The sequence below is a fragment of the Clinocottus analis genome, unplaced genomic scaffold, assembly GCF_023055335.1.
Source record: "Clinocottus analis isolate CAN_PGR_092001 unplaced genomic scaffold, fCliAna1.0.p SCAF_13, whole genome shotgun sequence".
Lineage (NCBI taxonomy): Eukaryota > Metazoa > Chordata > Actinopteri > Perciformes > Cottidae > Clinocottus > Clinocottus analis.
In genome coordinates, this window is record NW_027175854.1 from 10630608 (window position 1) to 10642500 (window position 11893).

Sequence of the window (11893 nt, forward strand, 5' to 3'; positions counted from 1 at the left end):
TTAACAAGTTACTGAAATGTGTTTCCAATTAGGCACTGAGGGGAAAAAGAACAACTCTCCACTCCCGCACGCTAAAAGAAATGTCTCGTGGTAAGAGAGCGTTTACATCCTGCAATGTCATTTATTTCCTGCAAGATGAGTGGGAGGAAATGTAAAACGGTTGAACTAAATGCACTTGTAAATTTCACCTGTCTTCTATGTCTGTAACTTAAAAATACACCCGATCCAGGGGCAAACTCTGGTGTGTTCATTGGTTTGCAGTGAACAATGTTTCTATGACAAAATAAGATTAAGATTTCAATTGAAATGCTCCTTTTCATTCATTTTTATCGGTTTTGTGCTCTGTGTGTGCGAGAGAGTGACGTCACGTGCAGACAAAGGTCCTCTCCTGCAGAGTGTGTATGGCAGTCGGTCAGAGAGAGAGAGTGAGACGGGGGGGAGACAGACAGAGACACAGAGAGAGAGAGAGAGACAGAGAGAGAGAGAGAGACAGAGAGAGGGAGAGAGAGAGAGAGAGAGAGAGAGAGAGAGAGAGAGAGAGAGAGAGAGAGAGAGAGAGAGAGAGAGAGAGCGCTTGGCGGAGCGGCCGCGCCAGCGCAGAGAGGCACGGAGACGCAGCAGAGAGCATCAAGGCGACTTCATCTGGGAACAAATCAATAAAACAAGTTGGGAAAACAGGGATACTCCGGCGAGAGGGGAAAAGATAACAACAACAACAACAACAACAACAACAACAACAACAACAACAACAAGAAAAGACATCGGAAGAGGTATTTTCTGCGCGGACATAAAATGAAAGGGTTACCTGGCTGCATTTTGGATTTGGAGTCTTTTATTGCAGCGCTGCGACTTTGACACAAGAGTTGCTCAGTCTCTTTAGGAGTTGTCTGTTTGGAGGAATTTCAGACAACACGAAATCCAAACTTGAGTTGGACCTCCAGGGCCATTGGAAAGGAAGACACAGTAAGTATTTCACCGCGTAATCCTCATTGAACGAATCCTTATGAATTCACAGCGAATACTATCTGTTCTCCTTCATTTGGCTCATTTAAAGCGCGTCTTCTCGTGCACGCGCGGGTGTGTGGGCATTTTTGCATAATCAAAAAGTATACCTGCCACGTAGACGCGGCTAGAAAGCGATCGGTTGAGATAAAAAGCCTTCGATGGCATTAGCAGATGCCTGGAAATGCGCCGTACGCGCCGTTATTTGGACGGGAGACGCTCGTTGTGCGCGCAGCTGGAAAGAGGGACTTGGTTGCGCCAGAGCTGGGCTCTTTTTTTATTATCAAACTCTGGGATTTGAACAATATTTGGGGAAGGGAGTGAGCGGATTAAAAAAGAAAGAAAGAAAGACAGAAAGAAGAAGAAAACACACTCGGGGAGTAACAGACATCTGTATTGATTTTCTACGCTGTTCTGGAGTCAAGAGAATGCGTTTGGAATTTCCTTTTTTTGTTTTCTTCTTGAACGTTTTAAATGAAACCCCATTCCTTAAAAAAAAACACCAGTTGTCCTTCCAAGAGGAAATACTAGTCAGTGCCAGCACTTGTAGGTGTAGGTAATTGCTTAAACATGATGAAGAGGCCAGCAGCGGTCCTTGATTTCTTGCGGCCGTTGGCATCTTTCCAAAGTATACGCCTTGATGCTGTCTGCGACCGGCGGGAGTCGAACCTCCGCGCTGTGCTCTGGCTTCGGGCCTCCGAACACAACGACACTTTCATGAACTGCATGACTTCAATTCTCGATGAACTCTGTTTTAAAAACGGCAAAACTGATCATGGGGTTCGGCCCCCGCCATCCAAGCCAGACCGGATCTTCCGGATGTCTGATTCTCAGACAGACAGGCCACATTAATCTGCCCCATCTGCCACAGGACATCGTTTTGTCCGAAGTGAGAACAACATTTCAACATCTCTCATTGATGGGCATCCCTGCCATCTCTGGCCAGGTGCTTCCTGCTGCAATGCTGCAGAGTTCAGGGTGTACAATAAAATTGAAGCTGTGCATCCTGGATACTGAAGCGTATTCACAGGCCACAAAGGCTTAGACTCTGAACTGAAGATCAGTATCTTTAACATTGTTTTTTTATTCAGTTTTTTTGCCCAACAAGTAATAGTTGATGAAGCTGTCCCAACATTTTGGCCTAAAGCAGAATATCTCAATTACTTTTTTTTTTAGTTCTTGTGTCCCCCATGAGGATTTCTAACATCTCGTGCGACTCTCGACATTTAATTTAAAGTTTGTCTTCGCCAGCGACGTATAGTCTGTTACAACAAAGCAAGTGGCCTGATTGCTCTGCAGTTTGTGTTCATTTGTCCCGTTCAGAGGACACACATGAATACTTTTGGTGACTCCTCGACCTTTCCCCTCCGGTTCCGTCGGAGTTCAGCGAGATAATAAAAGATCTCATGAGACCTCATGAGCTTTTATTTACTCCCGCTCATTGTCATTATCTCCATATATGCTGTGGTTCTGTAGCTTTTCCTTTTCACCTACATTACAACATGCATCAGGTTGTTTTTAATCTGATGAATTAGAAAGCATCCATATGCTCCCTGCATGCTGTCCTTGCCCTTTGATGTAACCCAATTAATAGTCTCTGAGGCTCAAATGGTTCGCGTTAGTGTGTGTCTGTGAGTGTTTATTTGTGTTTTCCCAAGCGATAGAGAGAAGACTGTTTACCTCCCACCCACTGGCACACACATCAGGGGGTCTTTGATGGTAAAGTGGAGAGTGAGAACCTTTTACACTTCTGTAGATTGATTCACTTTGAAGCCGTTTTAAATATGGAGCACACATTCTCCGAGTAACACTTCCCAACAAGTCACATTTGTTCACTTTATACTTTGCAATACTTTCTGGATTCCTTTAACAATGTTACTTTCACCTTATCTCTATGTGTGCTGACTTTAAACCCGGCCGTGACACGTCCAGCAGCTCCAGAGAGGAGGTGAGATAAGGCCACTAGAGCAAAGGGGCTTCACCTCTTTCAGCCTTGTACTCAAAATAAGACAGTTATAATTACAAAAGTATTATTTGTTGTCGCAAAAATTACTTAAAGGCATGCAGCTCTCTGGTGTCCTGACCTAAGTGAGGCTCTTTTTGTTCCTTAGGGATCTCAATGTAGTCATTCTTACAAATATGCTGAAAAAACGAAAAGTGAGAAACATCTTTGTATAATCTGGGATCATGAAACGTGTTTCAGCTTTTCAGTGTCGGCTTTGGACACAAGACAAATAAGCTTCCACTCTTTTCGCAAGAAAAAGCTGAAACATGACTTCTTTTTTTTTACCCATATCCTAATAGTATGATGTAAAATAATGCATGTGAGAAAATACAAGAAGAGAGATTTACAAAGAAAAACAGATTTCAGATAAAAAAATAAATATATTTTTAAGTTTTATGAATGCATTTGCATAGAGCAATCGTGCAGAGATAAGGGCTTGGTACAAGTTGAGCTCCTGTCCTCTTAAAAACCTCGCAGTGGTTAATCATACTGTGTCACCCTGGATATGACACACCGGCCCTCTGAATATGGGGACGGGATGGTTCTTGGGAGCTCAGTGGTTTCCTTAGTAACCAGGAAAGCAGCGCTGGCTATTAGTCCAACTCGATAGATTTGACAGGATTGCAAAAACACACTCATACAAAAGTCCATTGCTGAAAAAGAAAAGAAAGGGGGATAAGCTGATTCTTCTGACATCTGACCTTCTCGTTCAAACTAAATAAAACTCCCCCCCTGCAAAGACTTATCGTCTCCCCTGAAGATGACTGTTTTATGTTTCCCTCGCATGAGCTCTGACATCCGTCAAAAAGAGAGGGTCCGTGAAACATCTGTGTTGTGATTACCGAAGACTCGATCCCTCCCCAGCCCCCCCTTGACCACAGACCTGCATTCCACCCATTCCTTCTCCCAATGTCCAGATTGTTTCCACATTCATGCAGGTAACAAGAGTCACAACTCTGTGAGCCATTGTGGCAGGAAATTTCCCTCAAGGTCATGTGAGAAAGGAAATTATTTGAGAGGATGAGAGTTCCAACAGCTTTTATAATAATATTCCAGGTCCAGCGAGTGGTTCCAAAGATTTGAAGAGGATTCTTATTCATGTTGTTGTGGAGCCTCTCTAATTTATTCAGCCCATTACGCACCATATTTGTGGACATTGTGGGAAGGAAGTTGTCAATGTTTCTTCAGTTCAGTCTTCCCCTTCAGGCTCGAGTGTGAACCTGTGGTCAGACCACCACTTCTTCTTCGCTGATCACGATGTAGGCGGCGATCACACTTTGCAGTAAGCACCACAATGCAGTTGCACCCAAAGCTCTGGTCAAGATCATGCCTCTGGGTCTGAAGTGACATGGGACTTGTTGGGAAAACTCTCCATCAGCTGCTTTGATCAATTTTAAACTTCCGAGTGCTGGACACACATTTTATTTACATTATTGCCAAAGCGGTATGTTCTGTGATATCAAATACCTCTGGGTGGTCAGCAGCAACCAATGCTAACTAAAACTAACTAAATATGGCTCTGTCTTTGTTTTAGTTTTTAATGATTCACAGTGGGAGGCCAACATTTGTGCCCTTTAGATTGGACAGAAGAGGAAAAGAAAGTCATTGGAGTGAACTAAAAAGTAGTAGCCTCCACTCCTGAAATTGCATTGAATGTGATCATCGTCTAGATATCAGATCAGAGCAGTCATTGTTGTGGATTAAACATAGAAATACTTGTATTAATGTGTGTATAGTGCTAAAAGTGGGAAGAGTGGCCTCCAAGTACTGGAGACTTTCCTCACTGTTAGACACTTGCTGCTTCTGCTTATTAGCAAGGAGATGTAAAGGTCCTCTTCAAACAACTCCGTTATTTCCTCCCTCTCTCAGCTAATGTAAAAATAAAACGGTGGTTTTCACAGGAAGCCATACTTCAATGCATTAGTAATGTGGTTAGATATTGGGACAATATCACGTTGACACCCCTAATGGGACTTTGGGTGTTGACTATTCCTAGGCAAAAAAATTCAACCGTCTTACTTAAATAATCCTGACTGAATAATTCTGAGTGGTGAAGTTAGCAAGATAGCAAGCGAAAAGTTGCGTTATCTTTGAATGCCCTGCAGGAAGCTAGTCTCACAGCCCTGCGGCAACGCCATCCTGTTCCTACTTGTCATATATGGCAGATGCAGCTTTTTAAAAACCCATTCTCACTTACAGCTTATTAAATACCGACACTTTGTCTATGCTTCTTGGTGTCTGATACCAACGCACACAGGCACCTTTTAGTGTCTGTATGCAACGCACCGGACTCTCGCCTGACTGATGTCGACACACCCGTGTCATTAAGATGGACGTGGTGAAGAAGAGTGTGTGAAAGTCTGCTTAAGGGGGTCAAACAAACACAGGACTCTCACACATGAGACCGTTGTTCTTGTTTCATGTGAAACTAAAAGTCAACGCTGTCTTGTTTGTTCAGGTCTGTCACGTGACTCGTTAGTCATTTGTCAGGAAGGTTTGAGAAAAGTGAGCTATGGACTGTAAAAACGCTTCACGTGACATGACGGCACTATCACCCACCCGCCCTCAGCTGACATTTTAACCTCTGTCCATTATTCTGAGTGTTTAATAATGACGCTGATGAATTTGCTTGTAGCTAGTTGGAAGACCAGAGCATCTCATACAGATGCTACAGCGTGAACCCTGTGCTCATTATCAGGACTCCGTGGATCTCTGCCCGCATGTCGGGTTTTGACTCCCTGGCAGTGAGGCCAGGATACCTGGAGTGTATTAACATATGGAGACGAGTAGGCCTACTTGGGGAAAAAAAGAAAGATGACGAGTCAAAGTAAAACACAGACTCGAGGAGAAAAAAGCAGACAGGCACATACCTACTTGCCCACAGGTTAGTAATCTTACATAAGTCTGTTTCTAAGGTCTCAGCATACCTGTCGAGAACCATTTCCCCCACCACACTCAGGCTCACTGTTCACACTGCTGTGCTGTCATCATCGTGGTAGCTGCCAGATACTCAACCACAGGGCTAAGTTTACTACAAAATGTGCTCACTGTCAAATGTAGCCGACTCTCAGTGTATCTTGACAGCATGCGTCAGCCTTCCCAGATACGGAACTACAACTGTATTACCAAATATGTCCTGCAGTGGACATTTAAATTGTCCCACACTGAGAGGCAGATAAAGACATCCATATGTTTTGGGGTGTTGATATTGGTCATTTTTAGTCAGCTGTTGGTTACACCATGATACGAGCAGAACAAAGCGTTAAAAATCCCGAGAGCGCGAGCTGTAATGATGCAATTGCAGAGGCTCGTGCTGGCGGGCACTGGACCGCGTTGCCCGTATTTCAAATTGTTGAGACATTAATCCCAAAAATGAACCTCAGTGCAACTCTTCCCCCATCATGTGTCAATATGGGTGTGAAGGCAATGAGGGTGACGGTCATGTGAAGCATGTCTTAAGTTACTCAGGAGAAAAACCAAAAGAGGAAACAAAATCTGCAAGAATGAGGAAATGATTTTCATGTATCTTAAAGATATCCCTTTAATCTGATACAGAAGGTTCTACAAATAGTTTAACCCAGAGATCGGCAACCTGCGGCTCCTAGCCCCTCTGTTTTTATTTTACTCTTTTTTTTGCTCAGTGGTAAATCTTATAAAAGGGAATTTCTCTTATGAGTTTGAGATGATATTGGGTCACTGAAAATAAAAAAAAAGTTTAAATATTGTTTGAACTAAAATGTGCATCACAACCTGCTACGCTGCTGTCAAGTCTTCCCCGCAGGTGGCTACTTGTGATTCACAGAGCCCCGCCCTCAGTGAATAAAAAGATCATGGCGAAAAGTAGAGCGTTTAATTCTGCGTGGACATATTCATTTGCTTTCACTGCCAATGATGCTGCCTGACCTGTCTGCTTGATATGTGGCGAGAAATTAGCAGACAACAAAACATTTAATGTTGAAAGACTCCAGAACAAACACACAACATCTGTTGAACAGTATCAAGCTGCTGATGAGCGAAGAAGAGCGATTCCTCAACTGCTGCAGCAAAGTGAGTAAAGTAAATATACTTTCAGGAAGTGGATCACGTCTCCAAACTCCATTACTGCTGCTGGTTCTGTGGCAGCTCATGAGACAGTGAGGCGTCCGCGAGTGAAGACGGATCCGTCCTCCTCCGTTTGTGGTGCTCATAAAGTGTAGCATAGTTCTGCTCAGTGTAAACGTAACAAAATATAAATGCGTCTGAAATGCTATTCTCACATGAGGGGGGCGAGGGATCAAACCTGCCCCTGTGGTTCCAGGACAAACACTTTAGCACATAAGCTGCATTTATAGATAGGGCTTGACAATTGTATGGTTGTATTTTTAAATGACCTCAAACTAAAAAAATAAAAAAAGCAATACAATGTCAACAATTGTCTTTATTCTAGTTCTATAATTTCATAAATACAACAAACTATACTTTTTTTGTATTTATAATATTACTATATATAAAACCTTATAAGCTGTGATATTAAATACCTTTTGCGGCTTCAAACACAATTTCTTTTGGTGGAAATAATTTTTTTGATAGGACAGGTCACTGACCCCTGATTCAACCAAAGCACCATGCTAGTGCAGGCTCCACTGCTTGCATCTGCTTTCTCCCTCAATGTAGAAACCCCATTACAGGGCTCTGTTTCCCTACTTCAGAAACGATGACACATGTGCTGTCGGGTTGGCTCTGTACTCCGGCACTTTGGATAAACAGCAAAACAATAACAATAAGATTACATTGCTGACTCTCTACTTTTAATTTGAGGGTGGTTATTTTCTCACCAGGTGCTGAAGAGAACGCTGCCGTCATTTCGTCGTTTTGTCGTTTTGTTTATGTCAAGAAAACAGTTAAAGTGCAAAAGAATATAATTTTTGACACTTTTGGAACTAAATTGTTGCATTTTTCCGAGAAGAGGAAGGCCACATGTGAGTGAATATGAAATAAATTGTTTGATTTTCACCTATTCTCGTGATATCTCAGTAGTAGTTATCTTTCATATGAGACAAACGTCTAACCCAATCAGGAATTGATTTTAACTTGGTGGTCAAAGGTCAAAGTCACTGTGACCTCACGCCCGTCCCATTCCGGTCGACGCGATATCTCAGGAATGCCTTGAGCAACATTCTTTTTCTCCAAATTTGGCACAAACGTCCAACTGGACTCAAACATGAACTAATTATATTTTAGTGAGCAAAGGCTAAGGTCACTGTGAACTGAAAACACATTTTTGGGCATAACTCAAGAATTGGTATTCCGATTATGATAATTTACCAAAAATGTCTAATAGGATGAAATAAGGGAGTGATTTGGACAGACTTGGCTGTAACTAGCAAGTTGATGGTTGGCGAAGGCATACAACCGTTTTCTTTTGTGAAGCACTCAATAACTATTGTTTTCACAGCATAATGAAGAAAGGCTTGCTTTCTGTCTTCAGTGAATCATGTACAGTTGGACTGAGGTCAGGTGGCTGGTCTGGTCAGTCAGGAACATTCCACTGCTTGGCCATAGAAACTCCTTGGTTGTCTTTGTCTGTGTGTTTGGAAAAAACTGTCCAGCTGCGGCTTTGTTCTATGTTTAAAAGGGCCACAAGTCACTCAATATGGCCACGAAGGCCCTCCACCTTAAAGCTAAAAGTAAGCACTTAAACATTGTAATCACTGGTCGATTCAAAGTGTACCGTGCTGAAATAAAGATATAGGAATATGTCACTTTCCAAATGCAGACCGCACTGTGTTTCACAACTCCCCTGCCGTGTCATTGTTTTACAGCAAGTCTCTGCATGCAAGATTTCAGTAATGATCACTCGATCAGTGCAGAGAGCTCAATGATGAATTTGAAGAACGCTGGAATCCCTGCAGACCACAGGCACTGACGCAACCCCCTTTGCATCTGAGCTGCGGGTGATGTAATCCGTGCAATCTGTCTCCAATAGTGTGATTTCATAAGAGGATGACTGAACACACCCAACAATAAACTACAGTGTGGTGTAAATTAATAAGGAAGAAACGTGATGAGAATCTCTCAAAAATGTATTTTACTGCTGAATGGCCAGAGCTCTTTCCCCATGGATGGTCAAGAGGTTTACAACTAGTCAACGTTACTGTTAATGCTTCACGAACTTCCAGCTGCACATTATATCGCCCCCGCCCTCGCTGGCGTACTCCCTTTTAGAGCTAAGATGTCAAGGCCTTGACAGGGACTGCTGTTTCTGCTTTCATAAGAAAAGCGTAGGGTTGAGATAACAGCAAGTCACACGAGGCTACCTTTATTCTGCCTTTGCATGGTCTGCATGCACACAATATTCAAAGTTACATCAAAAAAGAGTGTATTCTGATAATTTGCAACAACACAGAGAAAGCTGACACACATAGAGGCTGTGTCTCATGAGGTAGGCATTGCTTATTATTTAGAGAAGTTTGGTTATGGTATCGAAAACCAGCATAACGGGTCTCGTACAGTATCTTTTAAGTGTTTCCTGTTGAATCCAAGTGAAACTAAGCCTGTGTTAGCTTAGGTGTGAAGTGGTGTACCCACCAATTATGTTGTGTCATACAGATTATGCCGCTCCAAACTGCATTTCTCAGGGCTTTTCTAGGATTATTGTTATGCTTCTCTGTGTGTTTTTTCTGTCCTGTTCCTGACATTTGGCTTAAAAAAAACTGCTTGACCGAAACATGTGGAACAGATCTTAGCAGAAAGACCTTAAAGCAAAGAAGCTTATTAGATGGGCATCTACAAAATGAAAGGGTGTGTTATACACTGCCCCACAGATAATAACCCATGAGTTGGATTTCGGTTGTCACTAGACTTTCCCAAGCTATGATCTCTGGAAGAATTTATAGACAAATTATGTGTATTTTCTGATTTTGGCCGTTATTTAGAAATACAACATTGCCTTCAGACAAACCAGAAGCCACTGTGAAAGCCGGTCAGCATGCGTCTACTGACATGTGTAATTTAGCACATTAACTCTTAACTTCTCCCTGCGTAATAAAACTTGTATTTTGTCAGAGTACAGCCCAGTATCAAGCGCTTCTGTTCACTGTGTCATGCAATGCCATAATGTGGCTTCCTTGGTATTATTGTTTAAAGCGCACACCTTCTTAGTAGTAGCTGTCGAGTTCAAATATGTGTTCTTTTGCAATTATTTGCCTTTTCTATGTATATATTCAAATGCCTCCCTGCTCTTTGTATAGTGGACTCAATGGCGAGTTCAGTGCTGTCTGAATCTATAGTGAGAATTATTATGCTCTGTACAGGCGACTGATATCCCACAATGCATTGTAAAAAGCAGTGGACAATGTTGGTCACTAACCAGGCACCACATACCATCATGCATTGCGTAAAAGGAAAAATGGCTAACGGACCAGAACAAGAAGTATTTAATGTGAGCATAGCATGACAACATTAGAGGACTTCATACTTAATTATTTGGGAAGGTACACTTATCGCAGAGACCTTGACACTTGGCACGGCAATTCCATCTTGACCTTTTCACAATAAAAGTCAGAGACAGACAGACTTACTGCAGGGAAAACTCAGATTTGGAGTATTGAACGAGTGAATGAATCATTTCAGAATGAGAACTGGGGTTCGGTTGTACAATAATCTCATTATATTGTATTCTGGTCCTCGTCATCCCACTCAGCGACTGAACATGTGTCTGTTCGGGGCTTCGTGTGCTGAGATGGAAGTGCTTAAGTGGTCGGAGGGGTATCATCCAGTGACGAGCCGTGAATCAGCACGTCACAGCTGCAGTCTCACATGACTCAACACCAGCTCTCAATCCAGCCCGTGTCCCGAGCCCCGTGTCCCGAGCCCCGTGTCCCGAGCCCCGCTGCTCCACAGCAACAGTTTGAGACTGTGCAAGGGTGAGGGTGTGCGTGGATTGTGTGCGCTCGCCCATGATGTTCAAGAGACAGTTGGAGAATGAAAGCCTGTGTGTGTGTGTGTGTGTGTGTGTGTGTGTGTGTGTGTGTGTGTGTGTGTGTGTGTGTGTGTGTTTGTGCGCATTCTGGGGAGTAGAAGTCCTGTTTTTCTGCTTTCTCTAGTGTGAGTGTGGAAACAATGGGCACATTGTGTGGGGAGTTGGCAGAGGAGGAGTAGGGTGGGTGTTGAGGAGGAGGAGGGAGGCGGAGAGGGGGAGACAGGAGAGGAAAGCAGAGGAAAAGAGAGGTGATAGAGGATGAGACGGAGGTAGGCAGGGAGGAGAAAAAAAGGAAATGAAGGAGTAGGGGAAAAGAGTTAAGAGGAGAGGAAAGAGGGAGGGAAAATGAGGAAAAGTAAGAGAAGGGAGGAAGGGGACGGATGAGGCACAAGGATTTTCAAATGAAAGGGTGATTCGTATAATAGCCGTGTTGCCACAACGGTGACAAGTGGGATTGTCAACCTTCTCACTGTCTCTTACAATACTGAAATACAGATACAGTAATATATAACTTCTGGTCTACTTCATTGAAAAAAATACCTTATCTGGTAATGCTTTGTAATATGCTAACTGTCATCTATTTTCAAAAGGAAGTCAGAGGTATGAATGCTCAAAAATGTTGTGTGTTTTATTTGTTTAGCTTCTTGGCTTCAGAGAACATCAAAAACACACATTTAGTAAAAGTTTTGGACGGACAGGTTTGTAGTTTTCAACAGATAACTTTCATTATAAAAAGACTCCGTCATACCGTCTTGGTGGTGCTCGTGTTAACTTCAATTGCTTTCTCACTAATCTGTGGTAAAGATGATACCTCCATCATTCATAACTCGTTCACACCAAAGTTTGCTTTGACAAATGCTGCACAGCCAAACTGCAGTCTGATTGATTTGTTTCAGAGACTGCAAATAGTTTTACATCTTTAAATA

At 42.8% G+C, this 11893-nt stretch overlaps 1 protein-coding gene across 2 annotated transcripts in view; it reads left to right on the forward strand.

The window, feature by feature from the left end:
• The first annotated feature begins 642 nt into the window (after positions 1–642).
• Positions 643–11893, forward strand: part of lpar1 (lysophosphatidic acid receptor 1) — a 33879-nt gene continuing 22628 nt past the window's right edge. Inside the window, exon 1 of one of the 2 annotated variants that reach the window (XM_068574482.1) lies at positions 643–963. The gene's annotated coding sequence lies outside the window, so the exon portion shown is untranslated. The remainder of the gene's footprint in view (positions 964–11893) is intronic. The other variant, XM_068574483.1, reaches the window with a different exon arrangement.